Source organism: Poecilia latipinna, unplaced genomic scaffold (genome assembly GCF_001443285.1).
Source record: "Poecilia latipinna isolate Pla-1442-1.1 unplaced genomic scaffold, P_latipinna-1.0 Scaffold3241, whole genome shotgun sequence".
Taxonomy (NCBI): Eukaryota; Metazoa; Chordata; class Actinopteri; order Cyprinodontiformes; family Poeciliidae; genus Poecilia; species Poecilia latipinna.
The window spans coordinates 1-2913 of NW_015115857.1; the positions used below are offsets into that span (position 1 = coordinate 1).

Genomic DNA, 2913 nt, shown 5'->3' on the forward strand with positions numbered 1-2913 from the left:
GTGCTTGGATCAGTTTCATTCTTGTTTTAGCCACTAGGGGGCAGCCTTTTCGTTAACCTGCACTGAACCGTCGCTCAGCAGGCGGACCTTTATGTCTGCAGGCAGCCCTCGTCTGATCAGTTCATCTTTAATCTGCAGAAGAAAACATGAGATGAATGCGAGACACAGTCAGTGGTGAATTATAAAATATACTGAACAGAATCTGGTCTTTCTGAGTTTGCATGTTCTCCCTGTGCATGGTGGGTTTTCTCCAGGTTCTCTAGTTTCCTCCCAGAGTCCAAAAGCATGACTGTCAGGTTAATTGGTCTCTCTAAGTTGTCCGTAGGTGCGTGTGTTCATGGTTGTTTGTCCTGTCTGTCTCTGTGTTGCCTGTCCAGTGTGACCCGCCTCTCGCCCAGAACGTTAGCTGTAGAGGCACCAGCATCTCCTGACCCCATTAAGGGACAAGGGTGTTAGAAAATGGATGGATGGATAGATGGATAGATGGATGGATGGATGGATGGATATGATTAACATTAAAAATAGAATTTTACATTTGAGTGAAGTGTTTTTGGTTTAAACTCAGGTTGTGATGGTTTGTGTTAAAGTCCAGGACGTCACTGACCGCTTTCTCGATTTCATCCTTGTTGTCTTTCAGTGACAGCGTAGTCGAGATCTTCAGCTTCAGAACCGTAAGACGAGCTGGAAGAACAAGAGATCAACATGGTAGAAAGAACTACTTCCTGTTACTTTCAGTCCTGTTTTCATCTGACTTACATGGTTTAGGAGGAGGACTTGGAGTTGGTATGAAGGGAACTGGGATAACAGGAGAAACATCATGACTTCAGGAAATAAAAAAATAAGATAAAATCAATGATCAAAAGAATTGACTCACTGTTTGAAACCGTCACAATGACACATCGAAACTCAGACTGGTAGACAGAACTGTTCACACTGTGGAGATAATTTAGTGCAAAAACGTTAATATTAAACTCATTTTGAAATGGCCATTAAATAATATTCACTTTTTTAGTCCTTGTATAATTTTTTGAGTACTTTGAGTGTCTAATGTGTAAAAAAAATACATTTAATCTTTTCTGGTGCTGCATAGACATTATTTTTCAGTCTGTTAATTTTTATCTATTCATTATAACATTATTTCAGTTATGATGTCACCACATTTTCTGTGGAACAGATAAATAAGATAAGGTCATGACTTCCAGCTGATCAGTTTTGTAAATTCACCTTTGTTTTTTTTTTTGTTTTGTTTTTTTTACCTCAGAACATTTCTGTAGTCCAAGTTCAGTTATGCCAAAGTTTCAAATAAACAAGTCAAAACATTTGGTCTAGACTAGCGGTTCTCAACGTGGGCGGTACCGTTTAGAGGACGGCAGGGGGCGCTGGAGGAAATCTTTACAGAAGGGGGGCGGTGGGATTTTTTTGGGGGGGGGCGTTTGGTCGAAGGTAAACTTTAGTTCTTAAATCCACAACAATACCAGTTTAGACTTTGAGCAACTTGCTAAAACTGTATTGTGTAACATTAAATCATGTTTGGCTGCATCGATGGCAGCTCTTCTTCTTCTTCTTCTTCTTCTTCTTCTTCTTCTTCTTCTTCTTCTTCTTCTTCTTCTCTTCAGTGTTTGTAGCTTCTTGGCGCAGCTCCGCTCCTGCTAGTAGCTTCACCGCATCAGGTCAGCGTTACACAGGCTGATGACGGTGCTGTGATTCACTTTGTCTGGTGTCTCATTTTCAAATATTTTATGTTTTATCGAGTTTTGTTTATTTTATGTTTTGGCAGTGCTGTGATCATGTCAAAGCAGGAACTTATATTAAAAAGTGTTTTAATGTTCGTCTGGATGCTACATGCTTCCATGGAAGGAAAAATCACTCTTATAAACGTCACGATACCCTCAGTGTGTATCCCTCATTAAAATGAACCCATTTAAATAAAGAAACTCCTCCATAGGTGATACCACGATAGAGAGCGTTCATTTTATAGAGTTTACATCGGTTCTGTAAATGGTCCGGTGTGAAACGGCACAACAGCACTTTTCAATTTAAATCATCAGAATGCGGAGCTAAAAGGTTTACGTCAATCTGCTTTTCTCCATCGATACGCGCTTCCCGACCGCTCCGCGCCGCATGGGGTTAAAAAAAAGACGATGCGCAAGTCGCGCAAATTCTGAAACAGGAGAACCAGGACATGAACGGAGCAACAAACTACTAATCTATGAATCAGTAGACAGGTCTATATAAAGATATAATCCACGTTCATTCCATTATTTGTGTGGCATTAAAAGAATCTGGAACTTTTGTTTTTCCACTGAAAGCTCTGGTTTGCACAATAAATGCCATGTGGGTGAAATTTTATGGATGATACTCTGATGTCCCATTCTCCTGAAGGCAGCACAGAGCTGCACCACCAGAAACTGACAATCACTGAAGAGAAGAAGAGCTATGATTAATGTAGTTACAGTTCTATCCATGTTTGAATGTTGCAGAGCGCTGTCATTTTGCAAATAGTTCAAAGTTTAAACTGGCATGTTGTACATCTTTTATCTGATCATTTTGTGGAATATTTAACAACTAGAAAATGGCAAAGAATAAGAATATTTTTTTCCACTCTGATTGGCTGCTGTTAGGCCTACCAATTTTAACTTGAATGTTCATTGCATTTTTTGTAGACGCTTGTGAAAATAATTTCTATTCCCATGGCTTTTTTGTTCTCTGGGAAATTATTTTTGATAATCAATTTGACAAGCATAAAAATCAAAACATCTACAATAGTGATAGTAATTTTAATGATAAAATAATGGTCAGTGCAAAGTAGCCTACAAATTCTTTGGTGGGGGGCGGTGAGGGACCTGAATAAAGGCTAGGGGGGCGCTGGGCCAAAAAAGGTTAAAAAACACTGGGCTAAAGCTTTGTGTTAAT

The 2913-nt window shown here is 39.3% G+C and overlaps 1 long non-coding RNA gene across 3 annotated transcripts in view; it reads right to left on the reverse strand.

Moving 5' to 3' along the window:
* Positions 1–31: 31 nt before the first annotated feature.
* The window catches only part of LOC106940477 (uncharacterized), a 37465-nt gene continuing 34583 nt past the window's right edge, over positions 32–2913 (reverse strand). For 2 of the 3 annotated variants that reach the window (XR_001423105.1, XR_001423103.1), the window contains exons 3-4: positions 605–681; positions 32–132 (exon numbers count right to left, since the gene is read on the reverse strand). This is a non-coding gene — a long non-coding RNA (uncharacterized LOC106940477). Of the gene's footprint in view, positions 133–604; positions 682–756; positions 796–874; positions 921–2913 lie in introns of those variants that run through there. The other variant, XR_001423104.1, reaches the window with a different exon arrangement.